Genomic DNA, 17,825 nt, shown 5'->3' with positions numbered 1-17,825 from the left:
ATCCTTGCAGTTTTAACACCATGTCATAGTTATTTGCTTATTATACTACTTCACTAAATCATAAATCTTTTAAAGGCTACTTATCTGATTTCTGGCTCTGGTCTCGGGTTAGAATGGTGCCAGGCATCATGTTTATTTATTATTTACTGCATGTCAACTAGTTTATATAATCTGCATTTATATTCTGTAATCTTACATATAATTATCTGAGCCATGTAAAGAACAGAGAATGTGCTCATGAAGTTACATGCTACATGGGCTACTCAAAGGGCTGTGCTCATTTTCTCTGGGTTTCTGTTTGTTGCCTAATAGAAGGGATTAGAAGGTAACTTCTGTACTGATTCTGCCAAATACTGAACTGTCTACATATATTTGAGGTTCACGTAGTTGAATATGTGGTAATGACCCCTGCATGAATCGCTGTCTTCTGGGAAGCTATTTGTCTCTCCCAAGCCGTGGCTGTTTCTCCTAAGTCATTTTTCAGTGTCTGAAGTGGTCATAACAGCAATCTGTCAGCCCCCAAAACTTTTACCAAGAATGCAGAATAAAAGGCTGAGGAAATTCATTTAGCCAAAGATAGAAGTTTAACTCATAGCAGTTAGAACCCAATTTGACCCTGCAGAGTCTTACATCAGCATTGTTTTGACGGAGGAATTTTGGCAGAGGAATATAAATATAAAGATATATATATATATATCTTTAATTTGGTATGTTTCTCCCCTCATGGACATTCAGCACAGTGCTTTTCTTCCAAACAATAGCAAATATTTTTAAAGTTGTTCTGCCTCTCAATATTCTATAGGCTAATAAAGAAATAACTCCATATAGGAAACTGTGAAACATGTAACATATTTTAAATTATACTTGTGATCGCCAGTTATTAAACCACATTAATGTTTACAGTGAAATCACTCATTGCTATTTCAAAAACTGATCATATGGATAATGGTCCCTGTGTCTACTTGCCTTTTAGCTACTTCAGATCTTTCAACTTTATTTTATGCCCTGTGTTTCCTAGATTTTTCCAGAAATTGAGTAAATAAATGCATTAATAACAACTATAATTATATACAGTATCTTCGTAACACAGTTTTCAAATCATTATTACATATATGTCCTCCTTTATTATAATACTTTAGACAAAACTATGAAGCTTTACTCCCACTGTAGAGATAAGAAAACTGAGATTAAGACTTTTGAAGGAAAGTCACCTACAGCTAGTAAGTGACAAACGCAGGGCTTCAACAAATGCTTCTAATTCCTAATCAGTATTCTACTCTCCAGGAAAATCCATGGGTGTTTTTATGTCCCTAAGATCTGCCTATCTCTTACTTGATATATCACTGTTATGGGTTGAATTGTGTGCTCTGCAAAAATGTTGACCTCTTAACTCCCAGGACCTGTAAATATGGCCTTATTTAGAAATAGGGGCTTCATAGATGAGGGGTTCAAGTTAAGGTGCGGTCACTAAGGTAAGCCTGTATCTAATGTGTTTATTAAAAGGAGAAATGTGGACACACAGAGAGATATATACAGAAGGAATACAAAGCGGAGAGAACTTCTATGCAGGGAGAACTCATCTACAACCCAAGAGATGCCTGAGGATATAGGAGGGAAGTCTGGAACAGATTCTCCTTCACTGCCTTCCTGCTGGAAATTAGAGTTTTCGGTTTACCTAAGCCCATGTTTCTAGAGTCCTGACACCTAACCTAACCTTAGCCAATCTCCTGCCCAAAGAGATTAGATGTTACCACTGGATAAAATTCTACCTCAAAATGTACTGTATAACAAAATCTTGATTGTGCTGCCTGTTTTATATTTGGCCATTGTGTGCCCCACTCACCTGTAGTAAGGTAAGGTAAGGTTAACTGCCTAAATCAGGCCTGAGTGCATCATGTAATAGCTATTTCTTGGGTGGTTCTTAGTATTGCTATGATAGATACATAACTCATTTATAATATCTCACAATAAACATAAGAGATAGATACACTGTTATTCCAATTTTACACAGAAACTGAAGCTCAGAAAAGTTGGTAAAGTCTTGCTTCTCATCCATCTCAATTTTACCATGTTTCCTTGCTTCTTTTTTAACAGTCTCTGGGATGTCAAACAAATGGATGATTTAAATATGGGTGTTAGTGTTGAGAAAATGAAGAAGTTTAGTGACTGGATCTTTAAAAATCCTCTTCTCAGTCAAGGGGTATCCAATTATTTGCTTTCAAAGAGATTGATTGAAGAACTTATCAGTTGACAGCTGTTCATAAAAAATATTTTTGATGATTAATCATTATGCAGTTTTTGTCATGTATCTCAGAAGAATTTCAAAGTGAGTGACATTACTATAACAAAACTCCTTCCATTCCCATCTACTTTTCAGTAAATAATATTTCTCAGACATCTATAAAATTGAAAAATTGGAATAAAATTGATGTTGGTCTTTATTTCATTTAATAATACCATAAATATGTAAATAACTGGAAACAATAAAGGTTCTATCCATCCCATGCATTCCCAACAAATAATGACCTTGGTAAAGATGCAGATTAAGAGGTTAAAGAGCTAGAAATAGCTCTCATTTACTGAAAGAATCATTTTGGAAGACTCAAATGCCAGACTTGGAAATCGACATGGATACATCTTTCAGGTAACTCCACAGAGAACAGCCATCTTAACCAATAAGAGACGCATTTGGTCAAATATGAACAACTGGTAGGCTTTGAGATAAATCTGATTATAGGGAAAATCTAAGTAGGTCAACAATAATCATTATCACACTCCAACTAAAATGCAATAAGTATGGGATGGTAAATAATTATCTGATGGTCCCATTTAAAAGCTTTATGGTCCAAGTTAAAGCTGTCTACTCAGATACATCAGTTCAGTGGTACAACATAATTTTCTACTCTAGCAGCCATATCAAAAGTAAACATTGGAACAATCAATTTAGTTTCTGACAAGTTTAAAGTATTTAGTTTAACACTTTAATAATGGGCAACATTATAGGTTGCTATGAGAATTAAATTACATAAGGCATGGCTTGGAAAACACCTTGTATTTAACTTATTGGAGAATGAAAGTATAAGTAAACAAGTATAGATCAAGACTTAATTTTAATAGCCAAGAAGAGCAATCTTGATTGGCTCTCTTTCACTATAATCCTTCTATCTCTGGTATTGGCAGCATTGACACTGGAATAATCTATGTTGATTGCAAAAGGCGTGGAGAAAAGGAAGCATTTAAATTTCCTTTTTGAATAAAGCATTAGAGATGCCCCTTAAGTAACCCCAGCTTCCAGGGACATGAAAACTATGTTTATAATTCCATTCTGTCGTGAACAGCACTTATTAAGCAATTGATATTTGCCAGGAGCTAAAACTATAAAATTAAAGAAAAAATTAATTTTTACATACTTGAGTAATTATAAAAAATGTGATGTGAAAAAATATTTAATAAAGGCATATATAATGGAAAAAGGAGTGACTAAAAGAGATTAGTAGGATTATGAGGGAGGAGATATTAGAGGTAATATTTATAAGGCATTCTGGATTTTATCAGACAAAGGTGTGAGGGAAAGAGACCATGGCTGTTATGTTCACTACGGAGCTGACACAACCTTGGCACAAAATAACCATTTGTTGTCAACAAATCATTTATTGAATAATTATTTGTTGTCAGTAATTTGATACATTGGGTGTACAAATAAAGGAAAATTCTATATTCTTAGATCTTGCTATGTATGTTGGATGAGTTCAGATAAGCTGCAAAGTACTTGGGTTTCTTTTGTGCAGGGCTATCTATAATTGCTTCAATCTGACCATGAAGGCATGAGTATAGAACTCACCCTCTGGCTTCACATAAAACAAACTTTTCTTTCACTGGGAAATTCTTACACTGTTTGTATCATGAGTTCCAGTCTTCATCTGTCTAACTTAAATACTCCTAATACTTCCAAACATTTTTCATCTGATACTGCCCTTTACTACACTTGTTGTCTTTTTTTGCTAGATATGCACCAATTTCTTTAATGTCCACAGAGAAATTGGGTCCCAATACTCTATTGTTAGAAACACAGAAGACAATAGAACAGAAGCTACAGCTTCATTTAAAGATTCATTTACACATTATTTGATTTCTACTACATGGTACCCCACTGGGAAGAAACAAAGATGTCAATACAGCATATCTAGGTAAGATCTCTATCATGGTTTGCCAAGTGTTGTTCCTTTATTTCCCCTCTGTTTTTCTGCTGCAAGGAAGAAAAGCCATATTATTGTGAGGAAATACATTTTTAGTATTGGGGTAGCCCATTCATTGCTAGAATGTAACTTTAAGAACCAGAATATTTCTTAGACTTCACCCAGGAGCCCTGTAACTCTCCCATCAAAGTTTGTGCCTGGATAAGATTCAAGAGATAAAGATCAAATCCACAATAATTATTTATATTCTGGATGCCAACCTCCATAGTCTCCTTATCCTGGTCTTAAGCAAATTTTCCTGCATGGAGATGCTCTTACACCGTTTACAGCTTAAGCCTTGGCTTCTCCTATTTCCTCATTTTGGAATATTCTGGAGTCTCAAATATTTTCTGCAAAAGATATTGTAGAATTTCTCTTTTGGACATTGAAACAGCCTCAGAGACTTTTGTAAATAGCACAGCCAAAGCGCTAAAACTTATTCTCTCTAACAATCAAGAGTAGCTCTAAGTAATACAGGAAGATGTCACAGTCTCTGAGATTTAATGGCTTCCATGAAATGATGAACACTGTGTGGTTTTCTAATATTGTACATAGATATGGTCACTCCTAGAAATTGTCATTGATTATCTGGGGAGGAGACAACGACTTTTTTCTTCTATGTCTTCATCTCTTACTTCTGAAATTTAGGAGATCCAACATATTCTCATAGAAGCCAGTCATCCATTGTAAACCACAGTTGCATGTCCTTCTCCAGTTACTTCTCTTTTGTTATTCCCCAACTTTCAGATAAGTCTTATGCAAATAATGTAAATATCTCAAGTTTGGCCTAACTGTTAATAGAAAAATGGACTGTCTCTCAGACAAAAAACTTCAAAGGGAGCAATGCCATATACTCATGCCGTCATCTCCAAGATGGTGGTAATGAAAATTTGCAAGAAAAATTCTAGAAAAAAGAAAACAAGGCCTGGTTTTAGAGTCTGGCTAAGCTCTCACTTGTAGATATTCTCTTTGCTGCCAACTGAAGATTTTATTAAGGAAAGTGGAGATATATATATATATCCATCCTTTTTGAGATTCTAACTAATGCTAAGCCTGTGGGATCCAATGTCTGCCCATGAGTGCTGAACACTGGTAAGAATTCTAGCTGAGTTTCCAGACTCATCTCCCTAAGAGTGGCCCCACATTCCTGTAGATTTCTCAAGAACACTACTGTCCTCCAACCTCAAGAGCTGCGAAAGAACCATAAAAAGATGGAATCCCTCATTAGTGACAAAATTCCCAAATCCCATCCACAGAAATACTCAATCCTATCACTAAAAACCTCAGGGACAGTTTAATATTGTAGCAAACCAGCCATATCTCACTTTAACACCTGCGCAAGGAAAGTCATGGTTTGGTTCTATTCACTTATTGCAGTTGCGAGGATGAGAAATTTGTCTTCCTGCCTAGCTCTCAAAAAAAAAAAAAAAAAAAAAAAAGAAAAGAAAAGATCTTTTGAAAAAGATTGAAATTTAAGAGCAAATGTTTCTTTCCTCTGTTTTGGTTTAAATAAGAGTCTCAAATGTATTCTCAAGAATCAATGACGTAGGGCAGAAAAAAATGTTGCAAGAAAATAGATCACCTCACAAAGCTATGCATGGCTCCTAAGAAATCTGGCCAATTCCATGCAAAGACTTACTTAACTAAATAGATTTCTAAATATCACACATTTAATATTCTCTCAAATTATGCAAATTTCATGAAGAATTTTTCTTCATTTCCTTCATACTCACAATAGAAAGGTCAATATCTGGGTTAATGCTGGTCCTGGACACAGTCCACAGGAACTTCTCACAAGTTTCCCATGTTTTCAATATATTGAGAATGGTGGATGATACTAGTCTCCAATTACTACCCTTCCACTCTTTTTTATATCACTGATAATAGGAAGTACATTTTAGTTTTTCATGACCTCTGGAGACTTTGAACCTAATTATAGCTACTTACTGACTAAACGCCAAGAGATGCTTTGCTGAGATACATATCTTGGTTTGCTTTACACCATCTCATCAAAACAGTCATATTAGAAAAAAAAAGCCCTTCAATAAATGGTATTACTTGCTGGTCCTTAGAGTTTAAGCTCTCTGAGCCTCAATCCTACCCTTAAAAAACAAAAAACAAAAAACAGACTGGGAAAATACTTGATGACAATATAGTTTTTAATTATATTATTTACTCCCTTGGTGATGACATGCAGTAAATCAAACATGGGAAATGACCAAAGATAAATAAATGGCTTTAATAAGTTTCCCAGGCCCAAGCTTTGAATGGCTTTAGGTGTCTTTGGAATAGAGCATCTCAAAAGGCAGAGACCAGGACATCTGCTGGTCTTTCAGCATACAGGCACATACAGATAACCTAGAAAGAAAATGATAGCACTATTTCCTCTACCTCTTCCACCTCTTCCAAACTCTACCATGAGATTGATTGTGCATTCCAGGTTATCCCTATGGCCTCCTTCACAGGGACAACTACACCCAGGCCATCACCATTTCTTTCCCAGAAAAGGATTCCGACGTTAACGTAGATGTTGTTTTTATTACTCTGCTTCCAGGTCATAAATCCATTAGATCTTGAAAACTCTTAAAACTTGGGTCTCACTTTTCCTAATGCTATTGTGTTCTCAAGCCTTGAATAAGTGGTTGTAATAATCTATCTACATCTGTCAAAAACTGCATGAGAATTCCCTACTCTTATTGAACTGAGCAGCAAATGTCACAGTTAACCTGAAGTGCTATTTTAGCTAGATGCCCATTAAGGACTTTACACAGGATTCACTGGCTTCCTGGGGATATGAGCACATTCAACAAATCCAGAATCAACTCAATCAGGCCACAGAGGATCTTTAGCCCCATTATTTCCAGACATCTGACCAAAATTTAACCTCTTCCCACACTATAGCTGCATATTAGGTAAAGCAGAATTATTCTTTATTTCTTCAGGGCCTTCCCAGTGCTTGCCCCTGGACTATAAATCAAAAAGGAAAAGTGGCTATACAGAATAAATATCCCCACTCATTCTGACTGCTGAGATGAACCAAGAGTTAAGTAGCATCTGTTGATTTTTCCTGTCAGGATATCCACAAACATGTTTTTGATTATAATAATATAATTTAATAGTAGAAATTATCTAAATGAGAAAATGGCCACATTGTCAATCCTCTAACAAATAAGCTGCTAACATTTCCAAATTAAGTATAGCTTTATCTATGGATAAATACATTTAAGTTGTCTTGGTGCCTAGAGAAACTTTAGCCAGTCTGGATAAGGCATTTAGTTCAGGTCCTGAGTCCCCATGGGCCTAACCAACTCCCAACTCCCTGAGCTGACTGAGGAAAGGGTGGAAAGGAGGAAATAGTTCTGAGGAAGATCCTGGCCAGGCCCCTAAACAAAGTGAGAGCAGCAGACAAATGACCCCTGAGCAAGGGCGTGGAGGATCCTGGGGAGCAGAGGAGCAGCAGGTGCTATAGGGCCAGAAACGTAATTGAGGCCATCAAAACTTGGCACACAGACTTCAGCATAGACTGGTCAGCGCAGACTTTTTCAGCATTTAGTTTGAAAACTTATCTTTTGCACACCAGGTGAAAAAATACATTTTTAAGAAACAGAAATTCAATCTCAACGTACTCAATGTTCGACCTGGGCACTAAATTTTTTTCTTTAATCAAACTGATAAAGAATTTTAAACCATTTTAAATGAATGAGAAACAGCCAGCTCTGAAACTATATTAAGAGAAGTTATTCCCACAAAGGACCTGAAGATAAGTTTCAGGATACTTCCTCATAAATAATACACAGAGCCGGGCTCTCTTGTTTTCCCCTTGGTGGCAACATTCAGATTTGAACAACTCTAGCCTTAAAAATAGCTATCTCATCATTAGCCAATCCAAACTTTCAAAAGCACATCATAGCTTCAGAGTTTTGAGACTTTTATACCTACATACACTTCTTCTGAGGCCAAGGTAAACCAGAAACTTCAGTTGCTATGTTATTCTTTTTAATATAAATGTGCATTTGATGTTGAAAGATACATCAATTATTTTTAGAAGAACTTTGGCGTTGTATTACGATGCTAACAGGTGTATTTAGTATAGCTAGCTTATAAGTAATTGAGAAATATTTCTTAGCTTAAAATGAAAACTAGGAGATGAGAGGAAGATGAAAGGTGAAAAAGGAGAAGATTGCATCAGCACCTATGTTTAAGGAACACACTCAATCATGCTTTTGTTGGAGCAGCCTGGCTGGCAGTCTGTTGGAAGAGGAAGTAAGATGCAGGTAAGAAGATCACGTAGTTGGGCTGTGGCAAGCCATCGACAGCCTCGAAATGCAGCAAAGCTTTAAATGCTCATGTTAGAAAATACGAAAAGTAAAAATGAATGCCAACAATGAAAACTAATGAAAGGTCAAAGAATTAAGATGGTCAACAAAGTCAACAACTGATTATTTGAGGGAAAAAAAACTAATAGAATAGACAAATTTCTGAAGGAAATTGAAAAAGAAAAAGAGAAGATGGAAATGATATTAGTAGGGATTAAAAGAGGGGAACTGGAGATTAAGTAGAGATTTAAAAGAAAATACTATGAGTAATTTGATGCCAATAAATGTGAAAAATGAAACATAAGGAATTCCTAGAAAAGTATAAATTCCAAAACTGACTCAAAAGAAATATAATTGATACTATAACTGCTATACTATTTAAAAATAGTTATAAATTATTTTCATGAAAGTAAACAAGGCCACCATGATTTTACAAGCAAGTTCTACCAAACATTCAGAAACATCTAGCGAATCTAAGGTGAACTTTGTTAAGGAAGAGAAAAGAGGAAGCGTTCCCAATAATATTAAGAGTCTACTATAACCTTTATACCAATACCAGACAAAAACATTATGAATATATATATATAAATGTTTATTTTGCCTGAGTCATTTTATTTTGCATCAGACCACCTCTTGTAGCCTGAAAAACTAGAAAAGTTGGATAAATTTCAAAGCATCAGAGTGATATCAATGTAGCCAGGATTTGACATTTTAAGAAATAAAATGATTAAAATTTTCTTGTGGTTCCTGTATACAAGAGACATTTAAATATCAAGCACATATAAATATCAATTTATGCCAAAAACAGAGAAAATAATTTGTAAAAGATAAGGGATAATTTAAGAGTAGACTTTACAAAAGATCATAACTCTGTCATTCAAACTCGAAATGAATATATAAAATATGGGAAGATATATCATGTTCTTGACCAGAAACCCTTGTCTTGTTTTTTTATAAATTGCCTACTAATCAAACTATAGACTCAACTGGAATCTAATCAAAATGCTGACAGGGCCCTTTGTGGAAGTTGGCAAGCCTATTATGAAATTTATATGGAACAGAAAAGGGTCAAGAATTACCATCAGACTCTTGAAGTATGCAATTTGCCTCACTATAAAATAAAAAGAGGAGAGGAGAGTTGATGACATATCTGTATGTGTGCACATGTTCTGTATATCGTAAGATGTGTTTTGCACTGAGTTATGATAAAAAATAAAAATTGAAAATATCCATCCAAGAAAAACTTTTAAACACATGAAGAAATATGTTCAAGAATGTTCATAGCAGCACTACTAGGAATAACAACAAAAAAGCTATAAACAACCCAAATGTCCACCAAATAGAAAACAAATACAATGTATTTGCAAAGTGAAATGCACATACAGCATATCTTAATTGGCAGTAGCCACATTTCAAATACTTAATGTGACTAAGGTATCGAACCAGTAGCTAGCGGCTAGTGACTAGTTGCTAAGGTATTGAAGACCACAAGTATGGAATACTTCATAAATTTAAATAACAGAATAAAATAAATTTTTTACATGTGTAGATATGTGTAGATCGCCCAGGCATATTATTCAATACTAAAAAGGAAGATGTAAAACAGTACATATAGTATGATCCAGTGTGTATAAATGTATAGGGAAATACATGCTTTTTTTCTGAAAAAAAAAAAAACAAACAAAACTGTTAACAGTGGTATTTCTTAAAAGAGGTAGAGACTGGACCCAGTGACATTTTTGTCTCTTTTGAAGAGTCTATGTCTCTTTTGAAGAGTCTCTTTTGAAGAGTCTATGTCTCTTTTTTGAAGCTCTATGAAGTTTGTGAATGTTTTAAGCTTGCATATTTATTAATTTTATTTTTAAGAATAGAAACAATAGTTGATAAGCATATAGCAGTGGAAAAAGTATTGTAAAACAACAACTTCTCAGGTTGTACAGCTTCATGCACATCTCTGACCAAGATGTCAGAACTATTGATTTTATACTTAGGTAACCATTGACCCTTCTGTCTGTTTTGATAGACAAGCATCCTAAAAAGGTTGCAATGATCACTTGTCCTGTGAACAGTCTACTTTTCTCATCATTACAACTCCTGAGCTAACTGAAGATGGATGAAGGATTATGGAATTAAGTAAACCAAGAAGAAAACTTTAGAGGCCTATGGCTTTAGAGAGTTTAATTCAAATGCAGCGGTGCATATGAGATGCCCTAGATCTATGCTTCTCTGGAACTACTAATTTAGTAGGCCTACAAAAGAAAGAAGTAAACTTATATCTGACCTCATTTATTCCTGACACAATGGTGTTGTGATTGTTGTTTCTTTTTAAGTAGATTTGAAACAATTTAAATGAAGAAACCGCATTAAAATTTTTTCTAGGGATCCAATCAATGTTACTGGGTCATCTTGCAACATCGACTATGTTTCTTTCTTGGAAAACCAGGAAGACATAGTCCCATCTCTACTTCTGATGCCTCTCCTGTTTTTCACATATATTCTCTGGATTGAAAGTATTGTTCAGAAATTTCTCGTAAAAGTTCCATCAGTGCTCTTAAGTTATTAAATATTGATCAGGAAAGTTAAAACCTTTGGGATGGCTCTGTTCTACCTCTATAATAATATTAGTTTTGCAGCCTATAATCTGTAGCGCATTTTTAATGGAGGAATAAGAGGTTTAGGATTTGAGGGACATGGCTTCCATTTCACCATACGTTTATATTACACCGCCAGCTTCAAACAGTAAGCCTCTTGTTAACTCCCTTTTTCTTCTCTTTCCAAAACAAAATGAAAGTTTATCCTGGCTTTATCACCTTAGTTCTGTTCTTCAAAGTTCCAACAGCTTCCAGTCACCTGTCAAGGTGTGCGCAGTACTGCACTTGGCCAGGAGAGGCAGCAGAGGCCTGGAGCCAGGTGGCCATGTGGTCTAATGCCGCTTTGATGGTGGAAAGATGATTCAGAACTTCTTAATCTCACTCACCACAAGACCACACTAAAATTGTCAGTGCCCCAAGCATAGCCTGAACAGAAGGGCATCAGTGGTTCCGTTAGTTGATTCAACATTTGATGAAGAAACTGAAAATTAATTTTACCTTTTTAACCTGGTATGCCTTCATTTCATTTTTTTTTTTCCTTGATTCTTGTCTTTTAAAGATACCATGTACACCATCATTATCAGTGACCCATCCCAATAGTTTCTCATTCAGGAGGTCTGGAGTCAGGTCCAGGAATCTGCATTTGATCAAACACCACAGTTGACTCTTGTTTACATTAAAATCTGAGAACTCTAATTAATTTATAAATGAATTTCAACTCAGAGAGCTGATATCTCTTTGAGCCTCAGTTTCCTCATCTATAAAGTAATTATAAGAGTTCACACCTCACTAAACATACAGAAAGTACATCAGATAGAAATCAGCTTATATTGGTGCTTCTCTCAGCTTTTCCTCTGCATCACATACAAACCTATGCAATATAATATCTGAATATAGATGCTGATATTTATAATCCTACCTTCCTTAAAGTTTCTAAATAATGAAGTTATTCACTTATTTTTTATATTTCTTAACATATGATTGGAAAGAGAGTATAAACAAACATTAGTAGCTACTGGATTTTATCCACAAGGACACTTCTGGTAATATTCCCCTAGTTTTCTCATCATAAATATTCAACATTTACTGAGTACTGCACAGGGTTAGTTCAGCTGACTAAATTAAAGCCTCGGGAAGTCAAAAATCATGGACCTCATTAGGTGTAAAAAACGGTTCTTATGCCCTGAAAATACTGTTGATCACAGGCTATTGTCGCCTGGCTCAGGGTCTATGAATCTCAAATCCCACCATTATCTTGAGTAAGATACAAATCTTTACGGACAGCCCACCAAGCATGCCAATTCCACAAAATCAATAACAGCCTCCCCGACCCCACCAATCAACACTTGCATTCACTTCCTGATGTCACCTAAAACTTTCCCACCTCTGAAATCTTTAATTCTAGTTTTCTATTCTAAATCTCTGTGCCTTCACTGCTCTCATTTTATCACTCTAATTATACTTATTTGACATTAAGACCTCTAGTCCATTGAACTATATTCTTCCAAACAATAAACCCCATAGTGAAATAATTTCCCCCCACATTTGGATTAGATCTCACCCATCATTTGAACTCATATATTCCCACAATTTTATTACAGTCTTTCTATCCAACATGCCAGTCTTATATCAGTTTAATCACCTGACTTCCCTACCCTTCAAATGGCTAATCACTGCTGGAGAAAAATGCACAACTATGTGGACTAATGTAACCACAAACATGCTCTCCATCTTCAGATGCACCCTTACAATATGAAGAAATATTTCTTCTCCCTTCCCATTCTTTTTAACAACTTTCTCAAAAAGTCCACAGAAGATAAACTCACTCTCAGCAGAATTCCAAATTCATCGAGCAAAGAAAGGCCATTGCGTGTTTCTTATTCCTTCTACTCTTCTTTGTTAGTGTTTATGAGGCGAGTAGCATGTTAATTTAGTACATTTAATATTAGCTATACAACTTATTTTTAAGTGGCTACATCAATTTTACATCTAAAGAATTTCCTCTTGAGGAAAAATTACTAGTTTGTTATATCAGTATTTGTTTCTCTAGGATTTATAAGATTCATTTTGAACTCATGACAGTCTTCCTTCATTAATATCATATCTCTTCATATATACTGAATATAAGAATCTTGCAACAGCATATTCCATAACCCCATCACACCATTCCACTAACATTTGTGCAGTTGTTACAGATTTTATTTCCACATTTTGTATATACTGCACAATACATATTTTTGAATTAGCAATTCATTATATTTTTAAAAAAAGCTTGTGAAGAAAAGTCTTTTTATATTTATTCACATATTTATGATCTTATTCTTCAACTCTTTGGTAGATCCAAGTTTTCATCTGGTATTATTTTTCTTTTGTGAAAAGAACTTTTTAAAATGTTTCTTGTAATACAGGTCTGCTACCAATGAATTCTCTCATAATTTGCTTTTCTAAAATGTCTCCTTTCTTTTGCCTTCTTTTATAAAGGATATTTGCGCACGATATGGAATTCTAGTTTGAATACTATTCCATTGTTTTCTGGCTTGCATTGGTTCTGATGAGAAGTCAGTGATAATTCCTATCTTTGCTTCTCTTTATAAAAAGTCTTTCTCCCCTCTCTGGCTGCTTTTGATGTTTTCTCTTTATTACTGAATTTCAGCCATTTGATTCTGATGTGTCCTGGTATGGGTTTTGGGTGTGTATTTATCTTTTAACTTCACAGAATTCTACAACTTACTTTTAATCAATAAGGGTAATTTTGCTCATTATTTCTTTAAATATTTTTCTGCCACTCTCTATTTCTGGAACACAGATTTAATGTATGTTAGATCATTTGACATTGTCACACAGGTCACTGAGACTCTTCACATTGTTTTTCAGCTTGTGTCTTTGTATGTGTCTTTTGATTTAAATTATTTTGATTGCTCTTTAAGTTCATTTATCTATTTTTCTCCAGTATCTCATCTAGTGTTATGCAAAGTGAATGAATTTTCTATTTCAAGTGCTGAAATAGAAAATTTCTGAAGTTCCACTGGTTATTTTTTATATCTTCTCTTTCTCCTATACATAATTTCCTTTAAATCTTTAAACATTTTTATAATATTGTTTTAAAGTCCCTGTTTGATAATTCCATAATCTCTGTTATTCCTGGGTCTGTTTCTATTAATGTGCTTTCTCCTCGTGATAAGGTCATATTTTCCTGCTTCTTGCATATCTAATGACTTTGTATTGTACAATAGAAATTATACATTTCATGTTGACATTGTCACACAGGTCACTGAGACTCTTCACATTGTTTCAAGCTTGTGTATGTGTCTTTTGGTTTAAATTATTTTGATTGCTCTTTAAGTTCATTTAAGTGTCAGGATTTTGTTATCTGCTTTTAAAGAGGATTAAGTGTTGGTTTATTGCTCTGCATTTGGGTTTTTTGTGTGTGTGTTTTTTTTTGTTTTTTTAATTTATTTTTTGGCAGACAGATTTCAGCTTGATATTTTTCAGACTTATTTTAAGATTTTTAAAGGTGGACCTAGGATACCACTGTAGGAATAGTTTAGCCCTGCTACCAAAAAATAAATAAATAAATAAAAATGAATAAAAATAAATTTTAAAAAGGTAATCCTTCTGTTGTGTTTACTAAGACTTCCAGGTTCATCCAAGTCTCTCTACTCTGGCTGATCAGATTCAAATGTCTCCCAATCCTTTCTAAGTTCTGGGAATTATTCAGTACACATCTACTTTGCAGTGGTTCTTTCTCTGTTAGTCGTTTTTTGTACTGAATGTAATAAGCCTGCTTTCTTTGCAATCTGAGATATGTCCACACATGGCTCAAGTTTGGAGGTAATCAAAAGAGGAACAGATCAGAGTACCACTCCATTTAAGCTGTTTAAGTGTAGTATATGTCACAGAAGCATACTAATTCTAGGCTACTTGTAGATAAGACTTAAGATAATTCCATGTTCTGTCTGGCCAAGCCAGAGGTTCCCATTTAGGAAATCTCACTGACCAGCCTTATAAAGTTCTAACTCTCCATGGGTCCCAAGGAAAATGTTTTGTGGAGCCTAGGGGGGATTCAGTTTGTTTTTAGACTCCTAAATCCTCTGTAGAGGTTGAATTCACACAGTTAAGGAAGATATATTTTTCTAGAGTTTGCCATTGGGCTTCCTGGGAGCCTAGACTCATCTAATATGAAGGAGATGAATGGTTTGATATTGCCGTATGGGCTACTTCTGTTACCTTCTGTATTAGTTCATTCTTGCATTGCTATAAAGAACTACCTGATACTGGGTAATTTTAAAGAAAAGAAGTTTAATTGACTCACAATTCCACAAGCTATACATTAAGTATGACTGGGGAGGCCTCAGGAAACTTACAATCATGGCAGAAAACCAAGATGAAGGAGGCACATTTTACATGGACAGAGCAGGAGGAAGAAAGAGCAGGGGAAGGTGCTACACACTTTTAAACAAGCAGATCTCATGAGAACTCACTCAATATTACAAGAACAGCAAGGGGAAAATCTGCCTCCATGATCCAATTACCTCCTACCAGGCCCCTGCTCCAACACTGGGGGTTACAATTTGACATGAGATTTGGGTGGGGACACAAATCCAAAACATATCACTTGCACATGTTTCTTTTCTCTCCCTAAAGCCTAAGAGAACATTACAAATTTTAAGTGACATTAGAGACCATATTGTCTAAACACGCATTTAGAAATATTTGCTCTTCGTTTGTAGTGTCTGAACACTAGCATAGCATGTATTTACCTTGCCCATCAGAGATGCATGTTCTGAAAAAGAAAGAAACACAGACAGAAAAGATAGATTCCGTCTGACAAAGAAGTTAGTGTTATTTCAGCTAATATGTTGCAAGCAAAGGAGGGAAAGTTACCAACTTTTCTCTTTGAGCATGTAATTTAGGCATACAAAAGACTTTACAATGAGCTACTCTCGAAGGTAAAACCTCCACTGAACTTTTTACCTTCTTTGTGGTACCCTTTGGAAGTTTCTAAGGAATCTATCACCAGCTTACAAACAGCTGCCATTATTAGCTCATTGTCATTGCCACAAAACAGATCTGGCCAGCAAGGCACCTAAGAAGACAGAGATGAGCCCAGGGACCCAGCTAATGTCCTGCCTACAATTAACAAATATAGATGTCAATTCCCATTATGGCAAAGCAAGGTATCAAGGGATGGTAGGCATAAATCGTCAACATTTTTACCAAAACTAGAAGCAGATGCCTTATGGTTTATGATGTAGGGGAAAGTTCCATAAGGGAAAATACCAGTATAAATCTTAAAGCCCAGAACAGTTCAAAGTTTGGGCCATGAAATTGGAGAAGAGGCAAACACAAACTATCAGATAAAAATAAGACTACTCTATTAGTTAAGGTTCTGCAAAGAAACAGAACCAGGAGGATGGATGGATAGAGAGAGAGAAAAAATGTATTACAGTGTAAGGAATTGGCAAACTGATTAGGAAGGTTGAGCAGTCCCATGATCTGCTGTCTGCAAGCTGGAGACACAGGAAAGGCAATGATGTAGTAGTTCTCAATACCAAAGGGCTGATGGTGTAAGTCGCAGTTGAGGGCAGAAGACCGATGTCCCAGATCAAGCAGATGGCAGACAGCAATTCCCCCTTCCTCCTCCTCTTGTCGTATTCAAGCTTTCAACAGATTGGATGGTGCCCATTCACCTTGGAGATGGCAATCTGCTTTACTCAGTCCACTGATTCAAATGTTAATATCACCTGTAAATACCCTCACAGCACACCCAGAATTAATATTTAATATGGGGACCCTTTGTCTCAGTCAAGTTGCCACATAAAATTAACCATCATAAATTCCAAAGAGTATAACTAAAACATGGGATTGCCTTCACCATGAGCTTACTTAGAAGGCAAAACCTACTATGAGATTTATAGAACTTACAGGATTTTTTTCTGGGAATGTCTGAGGAATCCATGACAGGACTAAGGACAGATATCTCCTTTGCATCCCATGGGTATTGTCTTTTCTTGGTTTCTTCCCAATAATTAAGGCTTGAAAGGCAAAAGAGAGCATAAGAAAAGGAGGCAGCTTCTTTGGGAAGCAGGAAAAGAGCTGTAGTCTGAACGAGTACAAAAATTAATGGGTATTGACAATGAAAATGCCAAAAGGTGAAGGCAGGGTATTGGAAAAAGGATTTAGAAATCCCTTGCTTGACCTGATCTTTTTGCACTGACTCTTAATTATAACAGAGCCCAAGGTGCTCTAAGAGAGTGGGTCACTTATAGCAGAAGCGAGTATGCTAAAGGTCTTGGGCTCTGGTGTGCCTCTGTGACAAAGTCAGCTAAAAAAGGAAAGGAATACAGCTATCCCTTGAAAAGAAATGAGTTTATTAGTCTCCTGAATGTCATGAATAGAGGATGAAGGACCTTGGAAGACTGAGGGTAGAAGGGCCTATGAACTTTTAAAGAAAAAATATTAAGATGAGATGGCAAAGAATAAAGCCATTTTGCATAAGAATTAACATCCTTGTGGTGGTTTATGTGTCAGCTTGATTGGGTTAAGGGATGCCCAGATAGCTGGAAAAACTTTATTTCTGGGTGTGCCTGTGAGGCTGTTTTAAGAAGAGATTAGCATTTGAATCAGTAGACTAAGTAAAGAAGATTCACCCTCACCTACATGAGCGGGTGTCACCCAATCCA

The sequence above is a fragment of the Macaca nemestrina genome, chromosome 14 (assembly GCF_043159975.1).
Source record: "Macaca nemestrina isolate mMacNem1 chromosome 14, mMacNem.hap1, whole genome shotgun sequence".
Taxonomy (NCBI): domain Eukaryota; kingdom Metazoa; phylum Chordata; class Mammalia; order Primates; family Cercopithecidae; genus Macaca; species Macaca nemestrina.
The sequence above is the reverse complement of the archived record's forward strand: the minus strand, read 5'-3'. Positions refer to the sequence as shown.